At 36.3% G+C, this 19,156-nt stretch overlaps 1 long non-coding RNA gene across 2 annotated transcripts in view; it reads right to left on the reverse strand.

The window, feature by feature from the left end:
- The window catches only part of LOC148217094 (uncharacterized), a 116,715-nt gene extending 99,345 nt beyond the window's left edge, over window positions 1-17,370 (reverse strand). For both annotated transcript variants that reach the window (XR_015796326.1, XR_015796331.1), the window contains exon 1: window positions 17,241-17,370. This is a non-coding gene — a long non-coding RNA (uncharacterized LOC148217094). The remainder of the gene's footprint in view (window positions 1-17,240) is intronic.
- Between the last annotated feature and the right edge of the window lie 1,786 nt (window positions 17,371-19,156).

The raw sequence follows: 19,156 nt of genomic DNA on the forward strand, positions 1-19,156 counted from the left end.
TCCCTCTCCTTCCCTCCTTTCTCCTTTGTTGAGTATTAACTACTATACACAGGAGTTCATTTTATTTGCCTGCCACATCCGGCTAAAAAGAGCCACTTGCTCAGATATTGTCAAAGGCACACAGAAAGTGATGCTACTCTGTCTGAAAACATTGTTTTTAATTGCCTTCATACAATGTAGATCTGATGGCCGTGGTGTTCAGTATGGGTGATATGTGGACTTGCACATCAGATTGTGTGTGATTACCTGTCCCTGTTGGATTCAGGCTCAAACTTTGCAGAATAGCTTTTAAACTATTGTCCAATGACCAGAATTGTGATTTTAAGAAGAAATAATAATAATAAACACATAAAGGCAAAGCAGATAACAAGAAGACCTGGCAGTGGCTAACAGCAGGAAAGTTGAAGAAAGAGACAGAAGGTCTAATTCTGGCTGCACAAGACCAAGCCTTAAAAACAAATTCATACAAAGCCAGAATTGAGAAGACAGCAACAGACAGCAAATGCTGCCTCTGCAAAGAAGCTGAAGAAATAGTGGACTACCTAGTTAGCTGCCGCAAGAAGATCGCACAGACTAACTACAAACAATGGCATGGCAAAGTAGCAACAATGGTGCCTTGGAATATCTGCAAGAAATACTACTTGCCTGCTAGCAAGAACTGGTGGGACCACAAAACAGACACAGTAATAGAAAATGAAGACGCTAAAGTGCTCTGGGACTTTAGAGTTCAAACAGACAAGCACCTGCCACACAACACCCCAGACTTCAGAACTGTTGATAAGAGAGACAAAAAAGTCTGGATAGCGGACACCGCAATGCCTGGAGACAGCAGAAGAGAAGAGAAAGAACGGGAGAACATCACAAAATATAAAGATCTGCAAATAGAAGTAGAATGAATATGGCAAAAGAAAGCAAAGATAGTACCAATAGTAATAAGCGCCTTGGGTGCAATCCCAAAACATCTGGAGCACCACCTGAAGACCCTCGGCATTGACAAAATCACTATCAATCAATTGCAAAAGGCAGCTTTACTTGGTACAGCTTACATCCTGCAATGATACCTTTAACACCATCAAACAACATCTGCCTATCCCAGGTCCATGGGAAGGACTCAATAGGCAGATAAAAATGCCAAATCCAGTCTAAACATCTGGATGGCTGTGCAACCAACCATAATAATAATAATAATAATAATAATAATAATAATAATAATAATAATAATAATATATTAAACTTGTATGCCACTCTTCAGAAACCTCTAAGAAGGTTGCAAAATTCCTATCAATAGCTTTAAACCATCTGGTTCCTCTCACATGTTATAAATTGTTAGCTGCTAGTTGCTTTAGATTTTTCCCACAGTTTTAATTTATTTTTATAGTGTTTGTATGTATACTAGTCTTTTACTGTGTGTGGACTTGGACCCTAAATATTTTTTTCTGAAACTTGTATGCCATCCAACTCTCAACAATTCTGGGTAGCTCACAACGATCAAAGAAAGAGATTAAAATAAAATCAATAAAAGATAAAAGATAAAGATAAGAATTGTGATTCTGATGTTTAATTCAAAGCCAACATTAGAGCGATGAACTTTTTCTTATGCATGAGTTTGGCGCAAGCTGAACTCCTCCTTTTCTTGACTTCCATTTCCTGCACCCATACATAATTTGCGTGGGTGCAGGAACTTTGTGTGAGATGGGAGGCTATATGATTGCAATGAATGAATGAATGAATGAATGAATGAATTAATTAATTAATTAATTAATGTGCTTTAGCTACCCTGGCAAATATGGCAGATAATGTTCTTTCTCCCCCAGTTCTGTTCATCCTCTGAAGACATCAAAAATAAATGCTAGTGCTGTACAGAAGCCAGTTTTCAAATACTGGATGGAAAAGCAGTGGATTCATTTTACTGGGGTCCAGAGATCCATGAGGTCTCAGCCCAACTTACAAATTATTACTTTTGGTGAATCATGTTCTACTATAAGGAGTGTCCAGATCATTTATATTTTGCTAGGACAGATCAAACACACAGTGCTAATTCCCCAAACTAAAGCTCCTCAAAACCAGAAGGCCAGCAAATCCAATAGAATTCATTTGAGCATCTGTTAAGCTATAGATGGAATTAATAATTTTCAATCTTTATATCTATTCCTTGTTTGGGTTTTGTACCTCCCTTGGAAATGCAATATATTTCAGTTATATTGGTGACTGAAGGAAAAGAAAGTGACTAAAATCTGTCAGTACTCTTGCATTATCATTATTAATGAAGGGGTTCCACTGTGCCACTTTGTTTTACTGATGTTAAACTACTCTTTCATTTAACCACCTAGGTGATTTAAGGACTAAACCAAGCTGCAGCCTTTCAAATTGGTTTATTGCAGCGTTTCTCAACCTTGGCAACTTTAAGATGTGTGGACTTCATCCCAGAATTCCCCAGCCAGCATGCTGGCTGGGGAATTCTGGGAGATGAAGTCCACACATCTTAAAGTTGCCAAGGTTGAGAAACACTGGTTTATTAAGTTGGCTTCTTGCACTGGGCAGACTAGATGGTTTCTAAGGTCCCTTATATTCTATCACACTAGGTATAATTTTTCTGGATCTGAAAAATGTACTTGGAAAATCTGCAAAGCCTCAACACTTTATTAGTTCCCTGTGAGATGAAAATCCAAGCCAAGGAATGTTCAAATGCAGCATGGTGATTAGAGATAAGTAGTGTGCTAATACAAATTAGAGTCACAGTAGAGTTACCAATATAATAGATATAGAAACCTAGCTGTTTATATTTATAGATTTAAAACAGAAAGAAATAAACTTATGAAAGCCTCCATAACTGACTATGGTAGAAGAAAGCGTCCCCTGGTATTTTCTGCTTACCATTAACAGGTGTGGAAAAGGTACCTCCAGAAATATACAGTCTGCCAAATACTGAGGTGTTTGTGGAAAGTTGTTGCTGTTGTTTTTTAAATCTCCAGTTAAAATTGTTTTGTCTTTGCTGAAATTCTTGACTAAGCTATGGCTTGAACACCCACCAGAGAGCAGGAATAATAAGCAAGATCTGTGTTTTAATAAGACAAAAACTGTCAGAATCTTGTAGCGTGTAAAGCACAGCTTAGTTTGCTCTTAGTAAAAGAGTTATTGTACCCACAATTGACTGGATCCAACTGAAATTTTAAGAAAGTTAGCAGGTTATTTCTGCTTTATGCTGACTTTAGTCCTTCAGGAGGCAGTAGAAATTGCTGAAGCCTCAGGTTTCCACATTGCTGAAGGACCACAGACATTTCAGCCTCTGATTCTGAGTCTTCATATAATAGTACTATGTTCTTGGGCCAGGAAGGTGCATGAGATGCTGAAATGGAGTAACTTGTGGTCCTTTGGACTGTCTGTTCCTGATCCCAAGAACATGATAAAAACTAATTATAATTATTTTTTTAAGAATGAATTATGTTTTCCCTTCATTCCAGCTATTATCTTAGATCACTGTCTTGAGTTATCTAGATTCATCTGTTGACCACTGTTTGAAAATAATTCTGATTAGATGGAATTTGTTCTGATAATGATGATAATTAATACAATAGTTATGCTTTGTGAATATTTTTGCAATGGTACCACTTGTTGTCTTATTTGTCATGGAAATCTCAATTGCGTGGATTGGTCTGTAGAGGTTTTCTGTATGTGGGTATCTTTGCCTTAGGATGGAAAGTTGTGTATAGCAGAGAAGGGCTACTAAAAATCAATAGAGCAAATCAATAGATTTGTGTGTCCCAAAATTAATAGGTTGCATAACACCTCTGTTTCAATATCTTGCTATGTCCCCTTGATAAAAAGCAGTAATATGACATTCTCTACCATCTCTGTGATTATTACAAATTGTTAACTAGCAAAGCCAGTGCTATTGAGAAGAAGAAAAAAAAAATTCCCATGAGCCGTGAATATGCATGGAAGGGTTCATTAGTGATTGCTATTCACCAATAAATTGCAGACTACAGAATTGGTTCCTGTATTTCTTTACTACTATCAGATTACATGTGTAGTGATGGCATGATGCTTTTCAGATTCTAACTGGGACAGGCCTTCATTATTTGCTAACAGATTGTCCCCTAGAACAAGGTCACAAACTAGCAGGGGAGTTTCCAAGCAAATTTAATGTGCATGACACAAGACAGTAAAAATAGTTTAAATTAGCAATAACAAGGAAAGAATCCATGAAAGTATCAAGGGAGTTCTTAATGAGTACGAAAATATCCTACCAGGAGAGGAATGCAAAGCAAAAGTTAACAAATAAAACTGAAAATTTCCTTCACTACATTTTCAATGACATGTTGATGAATGTCATATTTATGACATGTTGATGAATATTTATTTATATAAATAAATAAAGGCTATTCTGATTTCTACAGATCTGAACTGACCATGTTTATAAAGGATTTCTCTCTACTTCCATTATTTATTTTGGTTTCCCTCCTCCCATTTCCTCTCTTCTTGAAAGAGTCCTGAGTTATTCGTTGATCTGAATTGTTGTGTCAATTTCAGCATTTTTCTTTCCAATTTTTCTGTGAGCATCTGCATGAAATTTATTGTGGGCCACATACAATTCTCAGTCCAAAGGTTGTCCACTCCTTGTAGTAAATAACTGAACTGTAAGTTACAAATACAAGGACTATGAAAAAAAAATCAACTGAATCTCTAAACAGAATCAACTTTCTAAATTGAATGGAAAGTGGAATTGAATCATGTAATGGAATCAGATTCCTTCAAATCAATTTATGGTTTGAGCAATTCTGTGCAGAAATAGCTTTTTCCAAATTGGTTCAGAAATTTGATTTAAATGTCCAAATTTGAATCAGAAGTTGTCTGATTTGCAGAGGCCTGATCATAATGTCTACATTATATTTAAAACACTACTGTTACCAGTAAAGTAAGTGGAATGCAGATTAAATTGAACTAGTTATCTGGGTGAAACCCACTGGAAACCTCCCTCTTTTTTTTCTCTCATACTTCTGAATTTAGACAATGTATTTTGCTGAATGTCTTATTTGTGCTTGTGATTTCCTCCATAATGAATAACTTGCCAGATATGTAGTGTTAGCAGCATTCCATTATGTCTACCATTTCTGCAGGAAATTGGACCCTTGGTGTAGGCCTTGAAGAATAACCCTGTTTTATAATTAAACTGTTGAAGGAATATTATCAACATCTAAGCATTAGCTTTTAATAATACTTCAGCCAGTAAATGTTATGTGTGAAATTATGAAACTTCCAGTTTCCCCCCTTTTTGTAAGTCATTTTTCCCAACTTATATTGTTAGAATGGTTGTCGCAGGCAACAATATTATAGTGAGATAATAATCAGTGTCAGTACTAGACCATTGTTTGACAACTTTTGATAAAGTTCCCAGCAGACTGCAAAAGACCAATTCAATTAATCGCTTTGTCATAGTGATAGCTCTATCAGATTAAAATATTTAGAAATTGACCATTCTGGTAAGTTTCATAAACCACTGCCAAACTTCTAAATGTTTCCCTACATTTAATGGATTGAAATGCTGTTGAGTTTATATCTGCATAGGCATAGTGCTAAAAAGAAAACATCTATTTAGGAAAAGCTGTAATATGCATCTCATATGTTTTCCTTACCAAAATTCTAATGTTGAATAACAGCTCTGGTGACCCAGTTAACTATACTGAAACTGTAGCTTCATCTTGATTTCAACATCATTAGCTCTTTCCTCATGGCTGGCATCTCTGCATGTAGTAAATTTGTGAGCCAGCTGCCTCTAGATCTCTTCTGCTTGGTTTAATTGTGGGTGAGATACCATAAACCTCCTGCAGATGTTCAAAATTTTGGAGCACATCAGGTGGTGTTAAAATGAAATGAACCAAGATGTTGAATTTCTCCTACTGCATTATCTACATTTGTAAAGACAGACAAAATTTTCCCAAGCTGACTTTTGAAGAGATGACATCTAGCTTTTTCAAGGAACAGATTTGCAGAAATACCACCTTTTTCGTGGGTATTAGCACTCCGCTAACATGAATAGATGTCCATGCCTTCTAATAAGCAAAACCTAGTTAATCGTTGCCTTTTCTCAGAGAAAAAGATCTAATTAATGTTAAGAGCATCTGGAGTTTAAATTGTTGAGAAACAAGTAATATTCTTGCAAACTCTGCATTCTAGATGAAAATCATGCTAAGAGCAGTCTTGTGAGTTAAGAATTAGGACTGGCTAGCAGGACTAGTGTTCAGCATAAAGCACAACCAAAAAAGAAATGTTGCTTCAGCAGCAGCAAAGCTCCAGCTGAATATTGTCATAGGCAAGCTTGCTGGTACACACTTTCTTATTTTACAATTAGAGTCATGATGCAAAGCATGTCTTCTCCTCCTGAGTAGATTTCAATATTGCCAGATGGGCACTGTAGCTCACGTACTAGATTACTGTCTAGATCTACTGCTGCCTTTGTCCCTTGTATTTATGAAATAATCTGATAGATGTGGAGTGGGGAAAAGACCTGAAAAGGCTCCTGTCACCTTGTGAGGCTCCCCCGTCTTGCAGCAGAAGCCTGCAACAGAAACTCTGAGTTCCAAGAAAATCCTTCTAGCAGCATGATAGGACACACCACTAAGAAGTCTAAATGAATGAAAACAGTCAATTTCAGAGACAGCTGGACCTTTTCTAGAGCAAACTGGACTGTTCCTAAAGTTTTAAATCCATTTACAGATTTGAGGAAATACAGATGGAGTCAGTTTTAAATGGATTTTCCCCAAAGCTCTCATTAAAAGGAAATTTCCAAGCAGAGTTTGGGGGGAGCGGGGGGGAGAGAGAGTAAGAGGAGAGAGATTATTAGTTTGGAACTGACAGCTCTAGCCTCAGCCAGAGAATGATTACCAGAGCTCCTACCATGCTTGGGAAAAGAAGCTGTGGATCTTTGCCATTGTTTTTCATTATTTTCTGTTAGTTGATTGTCTCAGGAGCAGAAGTGTTAAGAATGTTTGTAATTGAAACATTCTTGCTGATTGATTTTATTTCTTGTGGCTGCTCTTGTTGTTTAGGGTTTCAATATTCTAAACTATTCCTTATTCAGTTTCAGCCTGAGAAAGTGGACAGGGTCCCTGGGGCTATAAGTGCTGCCATCTGTACTTTAGATCCATGTCTCTCCTGGCTGGTTAAGGCTTCCCAGGAGGTGATGTGTGGTTGGATCCAAGCTATGGTGAATGCTTCTCTGTGGGAAGGGTCAGTCCCATCTGCTTGGAAAGAGGTGGAGGTCCTTGGATCCAACATTCAGGACAACTTCCATCCAGTCTCCAACCTTCCCTTTTTAGGGTGATTGGCTTACAGCTTCAAAGGGCCCTGGAGGAAGCAAATTATCTGGACCTTTCCCAGTAGGATTTCAGTCTGGGTTATAGTACTGAAACAGTGTTTATCATACTTATGAATTACTTTGGAAGTCACAGGATGGGGACAGCACATCCATCCTTGCCCTCCTGGCTCTGCCTTCTCGTTTGGATTACTGCAACATGCTCTACATGGGACTGCCCTTGCAAAGCATTCAGAAGCTCCAGCTGCTCCAGAATACAATGGTTGTGCAGTACAGTACTGTGTGCATTTCCATTTGCCCATGAGACAACCCCTGTTGCATAAGCTGCACTGGTTCCAAGTAGGCTTCTGGGTACAATTCAAAGTGGAGTCCTTGGTGCTCTCTGAGCTTGGTTGTTTGCTTGCAGACATTTCATTACCCAGCCGGGTAACATAATTGGTGCAAGTGTGGGGTGGGGGGGTGGGGGTTGCTGCCTGTCTATATACAGTAGCTTGTCCTGCCAGAGCTGGTGGAAGTGTGGTTTTCTCCTTGGTAGTTCCCTGATGAGGGTACTGTTTTCTGCTTGCTTGTTTGTCTGGTGTTAATCCCTGCTTTTCCAGGTGTCGGAGAGGACATGTTCTGGCCTTTTTGTTTCTTCTTAGCTTTATTATTGTCTCTTTTGAATGGTATATAAATATGGTTTATTTCTATGTGTCAAAGTGCTGGTTATCACCATTAAAGCTCTACATGGTATAGGGTCAGGCTTTTTGTGGGACTGCCTATCTCTAATGATTTCTACTCTTCCCATCAGATTCAGCAGGGAGAGCATACTCCAGGTCCCTTCTGTGACATAGTACCATCTTGCAGGACCTAGGAAACGTGCCTCCTCTGACACAGAGCCAGCCATACAGAGCAGCTTCCCCCTGAGATCTGGATGGCTCCAAATCTTCTGGTCTTCTGGAAACTACAGAAAACCATGGTGACATCAATTAGGTGGTTTGCCTCTGAATTTATTTATTTTCATGTTTTATTTACACTGCTTATAGGCCACCCCAGACACAGGGCTGCATATACCATCAAACAGAAGGAAAACAAAAAACCCCATAATAATAAATAATGAAATTAAAACAATATCAGAAACAAAAAATTACCATGGAAAGCAAAGATAAAACCCATAGTCACTTGACTGGAACCCCCAGTATGCTGAAATAAAATAATTTTAACCAGTCTACAGAATTTCACTGAGGAGGGTGTTGAGGTACTTCTGGTGGGGAAAGTATTTCATAAAGCCTGCTGTCTTCCCCATGTCCCTCAAACCTCACTACAGGAGCGAAATTTCAGCAGGCCCTCTTTTGGCAAATGGGTCAGACAGGCCTATTCATTTCAGGCAAGGTGTTGGCTGTGTAATCTTGGGTTGTTCTGGGGAATGTAAAAATGGGGGAGACAGAAGGGTTGCACTTGGACCATGCTTTCCCGATTTCAATTTCAGTCCCACTAGATTTTCCCCTCCAGATCCTTTCCATTTGTAATTTGGTCATCGAGGTCCTCTAAAAGCAACTACTATTGCTAAAAAATTAATTCAGTCAGTAGATTTTCTGATAATTTTTGTGGTGTCAGAAAAGTTCATCCCTTGAAGGAGCAAACATTTTCAATCTGTATAAACTCTATGACTTAAAATCTATATCTTTTTTAAAAAAGTAATTTTATTAAAAATTACAAGTAAAAATATGAAAACTAATACAGACTAAAAAAATAAAAGAATAAAAAGGAAAAATAGAAAGTGCAGAAAAGAAAAAAAATAGAAAGAAAATAGAAAAGAAAGAAAAAAATAAGAATATAGTAAAAAGAAAAATATATGAAGAAATGACTTCCCCCTTCATCACAAGTATAAACAATTTTAGTAACTTATCATCTTCTCTTAAAATACAACAAACAATCTCTTCTTCCCATATCTCATCTCTTATCTATGAACAAATCCTTAAAGCCTCATCATTCAATCCTGATCAGCAAAAGTCCATTAAGGGTTACCAGAGATAGCAACATATCTATTTTAACCTTGATCACATAATCCAGCTTTTTATTCCTTCCTTTTACTGTTAACAATCTTGATCTTTAGTCCCTTCAGATAATGTCCTAGAACTTGATTTCTTTTCATTTTTTCTTTGTCCCTTCTTGCAAAATTCTTTAAAGTTTTAACAAGTCTCTTTTGTAAATCCAGTATAGGAATGTTATCCAAGTCACTCTTTTGGTTTGTTATTGTATATCCCTTTTAATTATTAAGACATCAGCCAGTTTCATTTGTACGTCCAGTGTAGCATTGTTTTCCATGTCATTCTTGTAGCCTTCATTTTTAAATCCACTTTCAAATCAGTCTCAGTCTTGTCTGGTAAAACTTGCTCCTTTTCTAAAACATCTTTTAAACACAGTCTATCGATAGAGGCAGACACTCTTAAAATTAACTTCTGTGTCCATTGCTCAAAAATATCCTTCAGTATATCCAGTGTTAAAATATTATGTTCCATTCTGTATTAGTAAGTCAAATTTAAGTGTTCTTCTCCTTTAATTGTAATCTTCATCCAACCTTCAAAGTCTCACCCTATCATTTTTTTTAAGAGAATTCAAAACTAAAGCATTTTCCAATGAGAAGGATTCTTATAATTAATTCCAAAATCTTATTTCAAATCTATCTGGACCCTTAATCCATTTGTAACTTTCCAAAATCTAAGTTCTAGTCATCCTTTTGCTGTTTATTCCAAAATAATTTTTTTTTTAGTCCTTAAACTTGTATTTAAAACTTCTTTCACTAAGAATTGAAGGAAACTCACCCAGTGTTTTTGGACTTGTCAATTGAAAGATTCCTAATAGCTGAAAAGCAGTTAACCGGCAATTTCCGAAAGTAATTAGAAACGGAAATATGTGAACCCAGTGTCCTTTTAAAGGCACCGACCATAGTTTGAGCAAGATGGCTATTCCTTCATCTCCCAGAGCTCTAAACCTGCCAGAGACTGCAGGTCTCCTCATGAGGAAGAACTGTCTGGAGCACTTGTGGGTAATCTCAAGTCCCCTCCTTTTTTTACAGTAGACGTATGTGGTTTTAAGAATAACTCCACAATACAATAAGCCTGGTTAATGCCAGAACAATCACAATAGTCTAGTCCTCAACATGACAGATAAAAATCAACTAAACTTTGCTTTTCTACCTAAAAAGAAATTTCAAGTGGGGGAAAGAGGGAGGTGAAATGATGCAGGAATTAAATTAGTAACAGATAATGACAATCTGAAAAATAGCCATGAAACCAACAGCCACATCCATAAGCTTGGATGTTTTAGATATTTTACCTCTTGAGACTACAACTAATGGCATTTTCCTAGCTGAATATAGTGGAATGTGAATATTAACTGCAGCTACCATAGCTGGCATGCAAAAATCTGGATGGCCGCTAGATGGCAGCAAACTGATACATCTAAAAAATCTAATTCTTTGTTGCCATCTAAAGGTGGTTCAGGTTTTTGCAGCCCAAATATGGCAGCCCTCATCTTAACCAGTCAGTGGCAGGTTTCATTGACATACCTTATGATATGTCATACAACTGAGTATAATAATGCTCAGTTGGCTGTGTTATGCAGATATAGATAGCATTTTAATAAATTTTGAAGTATGTCACAGAATGCCATAGCTGTGTGATACATAGAACATTTTAAAGCAAACTGAAGCGTTTTTACTGAAATGGGACTTTTCTGCTCTTGGTGATTTTTTTTCCCTCAGCTGTCACAATTGTAACTTATTCCCTAGCCATCAAGTAAATGTCAAAATGCAACCATGTTTTGTCCTGGAAAGGAGGTATGTCTACATGTCATACTTTTGACTAACAGCATTGTTTGTGATAATATGACTCAACATGTCGTTGAATTCTACCTGGTGCTCCCTTTCCCTATATCTTGTCTACCCTAATGACACCAGCACCCCATGGGTGCTGAGTACTTGAGGAAAGATTTATGCAGGATGGCCATGTTAAAAGAAAAACACCATTTTGTCTTCCCTTTTAGACTTAATTACTGCATAGGCATCATGATAAGTTGACTCTACTGATCGCTTCAGGGATGAGAAACTGTAAGGAAACCTGCAAATACATATTTTTCAATAAACCTTTAATCATTCTTTTAAGGCTAACAATCCTTTCTGCTGCCTGTGTGTGCGCAGCTATATCAGCCTGAGGCTTCAGGATACTGGTGACAAGCAGCAGAAATGAAATGGAATGAAGTGTGGTGCAAGGAAGCAATATTTGAACTTAGCGTTTCCATTTTCTCAGAAACATATGGGCATAGGACTCTGCCATTTTTTTTTTATCTAAAGAGACTTCCACCCACCCCCAATTAAACAGGTAAAATGGCCAAGCTTAAGGAACACGTTTGAATGGGGAGCAAATAGTACATCATTTAATTTACTGTAATCTTTGACTACTGTGGTGGGATGGCTTCATTTAGATTTTTGAGTACTAATCCATGTGACTACAGAGAACCATATGGTAACATATCACAATATGCATGTTGCCACTTGATAAGCCATCTGCTAGGGATGCTTGAGAAATGTGATCATTGTGAATTTGGATGTGAACTGGCCTGATTCATATTTTCTGGCTTAATGTGAGGATTGGAATATAATTATCCTTCCGATATCGCAGTTTCATGATGCAATTCTTGGCTTCAAAATTATATACCAAAATGGTTGAAAATGACTATTTTGAGATAAAATACATTTAGAAAAGTGTTTATATATGTGTGTGTGTGTGGGGGGGGGGTTATATATATTTATTAAGAGTTTTCATATGTTAAAAGCCAAACAAAAAAAGGAAATGGAAATGGAAATGGAAATGGAAATGGAAATGGAAATGGGAAGGAAGGAAGGAAGGAAGGAAGGAAGGAAGGAAGGAAGGAAGGAAGGAAGGAAGGAAGGAAGGAAGGAAGGAAGGAAGGAAAAACAGGAAAATACAAGGAAAAAAAAGGAAGCTAAAGTTAGGAAATATATAAGTGACTTCCGACCTTCTTTTCAACAGATAATTACATTCTTGTTGTCCCTCCTCCCTCTTAAATATTTTACAAATCCCCTCACCCCCTCTATATATTTTTAAGAAAAAATACATTAAGAAAAAATACATTAAGAAAACTATGAATTTTTATGCAGAATTTTTTTAAAAAATGCAAATGGTGTGATAGAAAATAATAGATTTACAAGCAAACGTGAAATTAACATGGATGGGAAAGAGATTTTTCTTGATTATTTGCAAAACATTTCTGTGTGGTGAAAAGATTTTTCATGCCATCTTTTTTCAGAAATTTAAAGAAGCAGCAATCATCTCACCCTTTGGCTACAGGATATTAATTACTAGCTTACAAAGTAGTTAAACATGTTTTCTTTGTGAGTTACTACCTACTTACTACATCATCTTTGCTTTTTTCTCCATTAACTCTGCATTTATAAATGTTTGTTAGTGTATAGGGTGTTTCTTTTAAAACACAAATAGCCTTTTTATTTTATGCTTATGATCTAATATTATTTTTGGATCTAAATCTGTTTCATTTATTTCCCTTTCCATTGTAGTTCATAGGAGAAGTCTAAAACTACTTTTAAAAAAAGCACAGAGTCCTAGGAAATAACAGACCATATATTTAAAGCATGTGTGTCAGTACACTCTATCTACTTCTGAACTGGTAGAATGCAGGCAATAGTATGTTGGCTTGTAGATAGTATCTAGATTAGAGGGCCTAGTTGTATAGAATAGCATGCACATGGACTTGTGGCATATTGGCCAAAATGTGCCAAAACTGATCACTATTGTCCTTCCTGCGAACAGGGAATCTCTGTTCCAGATGGCATGGATATGACTAATGACGGTCATTTTCTCTGTATTAATAAAAAGTAGTTTGTGAGAATCTCAGTTGACTAAAGCTATGATGTGTGGCAGAGGTCAATAAATATGGGCCCATCCCAGTGATGACCACAACATACAGAATATTGCAACTTGGAATGTAAGAGAAGTAAATGGTAAAGAAGATGAATAAACAAATAAAATTGAAGAAAGAAAAAGAAATAGTGTAGGTGTCTATGAAGCTAAGAAAAAAGGGAAGGATGTACTAAGTGGAGTGGAATTGATTATTACATGCAGGGAAGTAAGGGAGATTTCATTATGAATAAAAGGATTAAAATGTATTGCAGAAAGTATGAACTGGAATCATTTAGGTTGTTGCAGATGCACAGGAATGTAGTAATCAGTACGTTGGTGATAATTGCATGTTACACTCTAATGAATGGTGATAACAGAAGAACAAGATATGAGCTTGGAAAAAAAGAGCAACATTCTGAATGAATGCAGTTGGGGGGTGGGGCTGATGGGGGGAATATTCTGTTAAGTACCATGAATGGATGGATGGGAATGAGATGAGAGTATAGAAAAGGTGATTGAGCTGTCTGGAAATGCAAGCGTGAATGAGAATGGTAATTGTTTGATGATCATCTACGTAGAATAAGGTCTGTTTGTTTCAAATACATACATAAGTCTGTTCCTGGTAAATAATGAATATTTTTATTTATTTTTATTATTTATTATCAAACTTGTATGCCGCCCATCTCCCCCAACGGGTGAAGTGACACATTATGTTTTATGATGAAAGACTGAGGTAATTAGTGAAAGGTGATGAGAGGTTCTAAATGTGAGACAGACCACTTCTTGGTGTTGCTAAAAGTGGCCTTGGGAAACAATGGACATCAAAGAAAAAGAAGCAAAAGAAACTGGACTGAAAGTATGGCAGTGAAAGAAAGAGAAAAGAAGGTATGAATTCTATCCGGTATGAAAAAGTATTAGAGTAATCTGCCAACACAATGAATGAAAGGAGGAACACAGTGGAAAAAAATTATAGTGTGTGCAATTATGTTAATGGGAAAGGAAAAGGATCTTTGGTGGAATGATGAACTGAAAGAAAAATGGATATAATAGGATGATGGCTGCAAAATCAGGAGGAAAGATATTGTAAAATGCATATGGGGAAAAAAAGGTAGTTGTAAAGGGTTTGGTCAAGGAAAACAAGGAACTGTTGATTGAAAGCAGAGAAAATGCAAAGTAATTTTGATGGAAGCAAAAAAATGTTTTGGAAGTGAATAAAGAAGGCTAAACAAGGAGCTTTCACTGCAATGAATGGAATTAAAAATAAAAGTAATGAAGTATATGGAATGACAATGAAATGAATGAAGTTTGTATGGGAATGAAAGTGCTATGTCAAAAGTAGAGCTGAATGCAGCATTAGTATGCAAGAAAAAACTAATTAAAAGAAAGCCATAAATATTGTAAGAATTGTAAAAAGTGGTACGGTTGGGCATGCTGTAACTGGAGAAATATTAAAACATAAATATAGATTGCTTGTACAGCGCCTGTACAATTGTTTAGTGTGTATGTAAAGACTGCATCTTTGGCTGATAAAGAATGCTGAAAATACCATTTTTATTACCCTACACAAAGAGAAGGACAGTAAGAAGGAATACAAAAAAAAATATGGAGGGATAAATGGGCCTGGAAAGACATTTGATAAAATTCTCATAGAAAAATATGTAAAGTGAGTGAGCAAAATATGGAGACTGCCATGTGTCTTAAGCTGAGCAGCCCAGATTTTTGCTCTTCAGCAGGTTTTTGAGAAATATGAGAAACATTGTTTATTGTGCACTTAATGTATGAGAAAACATATGAAAAAGCAAACAGACTTGAATTAGGTGATGTTTTTCATAAGTACGAAGATTGGCTGCTTAATGCAATAACATCCATATGTGATGGAGGTAAAACTTGTTTGAAACAAAATAGATGCTTAGTGAATGATTCAATATTCAACAGGGTATAAGATAAGGATGGGTGATATCTCCTTGGTTGTTCGATTTATGGAGAAATGTGTAAGGAATGTTTCTGGTGACTTCAGAGGCATATACAGGTAGTCCTTGTTTAGCAACCACAATTGGGACTGACAACTCAGTCATTAAGTGAAGCAATCGCTACATAAAGAATCATGTGACCACAATTGGGCTTATGATCTTACTTCAGCTTTCCTTTGCTTTACAGTGTCAGAAGATACAGCCCCAAGCAGCTTGGTGAGCCCAACAGTGAGGAACATTTCTGGAATTTGACTCATGAGGAAGCCAGGTAAAAGGGCAAATTTTATAGTCCTTTTACCCTACTCCCCCACCCTTTAGAATGCTCACCCTTGCTCTGGGATAATTAGCAAGAAAAGAATTGATGTTGTATTTACATTTATTGGAGAGGAAGAGAGAGAGTAAGCAGGCATACAATGGGAATACACATCAAAAGAAATGCGCTAGCATTGGCTGTTTGCCTAGTGCCTGGCCAGGAGCCACACAGGAGGTAAACAAAAGCCTTTAGTATGAAACTGATTAGAGTCTTGTCAATTTCAGGCAGCAGCTGCTTGCAGGGTGAGGGTTCTAATCAACTAATTAAGGTCACAGAGCTCTAGCTTGTTAACTTTCGTTAGCACTTTTTAGGGACACATTGTGTTGTGGAGAAAAGCAGCTCAGTAAGAGAGAGCTTTTTTAGGCAATCTCTCATCTCTGCAAGGCTGGAGGAAGAAAAAAAAAAACTGGTCGGGCACAGGACAACACATACTAACTGACTGTAATGGCAAATACATGACTGAGAGACACTGTGAAGGTTGTAAATGCAGTCATTAGAAAGTTACTTTTTCATCACCATTGTAAATGAAAACCATCACTATCTGAGGCAGTCACTAAATGAGCATTACCTGTAGTTTGGGAGTATGAATATATGTGTATTTTTATATATGCAGAAAATGCCAGGTTGGCTGAGAAATGCTCTTGGCTGAGAAACCAAGAGCTTGCTTCTACCCACATTGTTATGTACAAGTGAGAGTTGTGTATGTCAGGTGAAATATAAAGGTTGGATGCAGTAGAAGTGGAATACCTAACAGATGTGTATGGTGAAACAGAAAGAAATAAGGTCAAGAATGAATCTGTAATGAATGAAGGTGAACTGAATACAAAAGTGAGTGAAGTACATGGAAATGGTTGGCTCATATAGAAGGAATAAGGTTTGAACAGCAAAACAAATACTTGAAGGAAGAATGAATGGGTTGAAAGAAAGGGGAAGACCAAGAAAATCATGGCTGGATGGAGTTGATGAGAGAGATGAAGAAGTTTAAAGAACAAAAGGCAATTTATGAAGCAGTACAGCGATGTGATTGAAGTAATGATAGAAAATATGAAGTCGTACAGTAAATGGTCTAGGTGTGAACTAGATCTAGCTGTATTTCCCTTTCTTATCTCATACCTTTAATTTTTTGGCTTAATATTTCTTATTCTTTTTCTGCATTTTGTATAATTTTTTAATCCCAAAAAGGAATAGCATGATAGAAATGTGTATACCTATGCATGTATAGAATGTATATGATGTTGAAGTTCATAACACTAGTTAATTTCTGTAATGAATAATTAAACAAGCAATCTGCATTAACACAGTGATTGAAAAATGTTGCTCCTCTGGTTGACCAATCCCCCATATTAAATACATTTAAATACTAAAATACTATATACTAATAGCCAAACAAAAATAACTATTAAATGGGTGGCTTTGTTTACCAGCTTTGGCAATCATTTCACACATTTTGAATTAAATATACAATAATTCAAAGGTGGTGGTGAACATCATGTATCCTCTGTGACTATAGTTAGGCATAAATATAAATATGAATGAATTACATATGAAAATGCAAAGCGGGTGATGCCATATTTTCAAAATGTTACAGTGTTAAAACATTTGTTAATTATGTTCATTTGAATTTGATTTAATTGTGATTTTATTGTAGAAAATTAACATAGCTGAATGTGACAAGAGGGACATACTGAGTCCCATTAAATCAGCTGAAATGATTGTTTACTTACCTTACACAAAGATATTCTGCGATGTCCTCACTGTGGCTCGTTTTAGTATACTGAGTCTTTTTTCTCAATTTGCTTAATAAAGTATTAAATAAAATCCAAAATAGAGCATTTTAAATGTCAAGCAAGTGTGTGTGTGTGTAAATATTTTCACCCTCCCCTAGAGTTTTGTTTCTGTTTTCTACAGTGATAGGCACACCCTGCAAAAACAACAGCAAATCCTAATTCTTCTCTGGTCATCTCATTTCCTCAAACACACTGAAACAGGCCAGGAAATTTATATTGGATAACATATAATTTGTGTTTTAGGGAGGAGGGCAGACAGAGGATACATGGACTGTCAGGAAGAAAAAAAAACATACTGTTGAGAATAAGCAGCTGCTTCACTTAACTGCCAAATGGAAGGCTGTGTTGCTTAGACATACTGCCAATGACAGGCACACGCCAAAGCTACTGAGAGCAAAATTGCCCACAAGTATTGACATATATTCCCACCCAGCTGCTGAGTCCATTTCTTTTCCCATCCTTCAGAATTTCATGAATATATCCACACACACATGACTTTCCAGCCATAATCTAGGTGCTATGAAATAGCCTTAGGAAAACATGATTCTTCCATTACAGATTTCTTCTTTATAATATGAAGATAATAGATTTACAATATATATTATAAATCTGTTCGAGTTGGGCAACTATAACACATTTGAATAAGTAAATAAATTAATCATATGGATGTAATAATCCATTCAGGTTGCTGTAGGGATTATTGAAGCCACGAAGATGTGTGAAGTGATTTGAACAATCACAACAAAAATCATATGCAGAACAGCTTGCTGAGCCTAGCTCATTTGTCATCTACTGAGATACACCAAGGTTTTCTCATCTTTCAGTTGAGGTTACTAGCTAAGGCTACAATCCTTGGACGTGACTCTTAAACATAGGAATATGACAGTGAAGATGACTTGCATCAGGGAGGACCAGTTGCAGATCTCTACATTACCAGAAGGCCATAATTACCCCATTCTACAGAGACAGGAAATGAAATAGCACCACCTTATCCATAGAGAATTTGAACTGTTCCTGTGAAAATTGTAGTGAATGTCTTTTTCATCTCTGTAATCTTTCAGCTCTTTTTGCTTTACAGTCCCAGGTGTCAATAAAGAATCTAATAAGTTGATTTCACAAGAGGTAGTCAAGTTGTTCGAAGGAAATCAGAAACATTATCATGCATTTTCCCTGAACTTCTTTTCATTGCACTCGTATTATTTCATTCTTCCCTCCAAATCCTGACATCAGTTTTTTGCACACTTGAAAGTGATACATTCAACAAATGCCTTTTTTTTTTTTTTTTTTTAGGAAAAGGTATCCCTTCTTCATAGAGAAACTGTCAGATTTACAGTGAGAGTCTATAATTCATTGGGAATTCATAGATAGGACTATGAATATGAATAGGTATGAAACCTATTATTTCAGAAGGAAAGCAAAAAAAAACAAAAACTTTTGCTTAAAATAGAGATTACTTTAAACTTATTCTTAAGTTCCAGGAACTAACTCTTAGAATGTTATTAAATCTAAATTATGCATTTGGGGGGATTACAATATGTAGTGTTCTATTAAATTTTCAAGCAATCAGTTGGAATGGAAAACAGCTTTTTCCCCCTTGTTCCAAAAGTAAGCATTACATTAAATTATATCTATGTATGTATGATTTGCTTAGTTAAAACTGATTCCATGGCATAAAATAGCTTTTCTGTATCACAATATTTGGTAAAATCATATGAAAACTATGAACAGACATTCTGTTGAATCTCTTTATCATCTCTGTATCAATGGTATAGAAAGCTATAAGATGGGTCTATATAAAATCTGTTATCTAATAAAATACAATGTGTGGACTGGATTCAGACTTAGTCATAATC

Source organism: Python bivittatus, unplaced genomic scaffold (assembly GCF_059951505.1).
Source record: "Python bivittatus isolate LINGU-HERP-01145 unplaced genomic scaffold, Pbiv_v1 ctg000020_np1212, whole genome shotgun sequence".
Taxonomy (NCBI): domain Eukaryota; kingdom Metazoa; phylum Chordata; class Lepidosauria; order Squamata; family Pythonidae; genus Python; species Python bivittatus.